This window comes from Bombus impatiens, unplaced genomic scaffold (genome assembly GCF_000188095.3).
Source record: "Bombus impatiens unplaced genomic scaffold, BIMP_2.2 scf_0653, whole genome shotgun sequence".
NCBI classification, from domain to species: domain Eukaryota; kingdom Metazoa; phylum Arthropoda; class Insecta; order Hymenoptera; family Apidae; genus Bombus; species Bombus impatiens.
Window position 1 is genome coordinate 340,792 of NT_177072.1, and position 555 is coordinate 341,346.

Below are 555 nucleotides of genomic sequence, written 5' to 3' on the forward strand. Positions count from 1 at the left end.
TCCAAAATAATTATACCTACAGATAACTATGTATACTCTACGCTTATTATCCTCACTATATATATTACTTTACACTTCTCATAAACGATCCTAACTATCCCTAGCACAACTTTGCTTCTACAACATATTCCTATAGCTTCTTGATAGAATAAAAAAATACGAACGAAGCGACCGTCAGTGAAACGAGAAATAGCAAAAGCGGCAAAAGGAACAAGATAACCGCATCGAGTTCACAAAATACATGGCAGTTCGTCATAGGCAGTAATTAACAGAGGGATCGATGGTAGAGTATCCGGCCTCGTAACGGCTGAAATTCATCCTTGGTTCAAGCTCGATCACGCCGGCGGATCGCGACCACGGAAGGACAAAAGCGGCCACGGTAGCAAGATGGCGGTCCATGGATCGGTAGGCGCGTCCGTGAATGCAGTTGGCCCGAGCTACGACCAATCAACGACACGGCTGAACCACGTCCGTGCGGTTACGCGGCCACGCCAGCGGCCACGCCGCCGCGAGTCGGCGCGTCAGGGACGCGGCCCGGCAATTGAAATGCGGCTC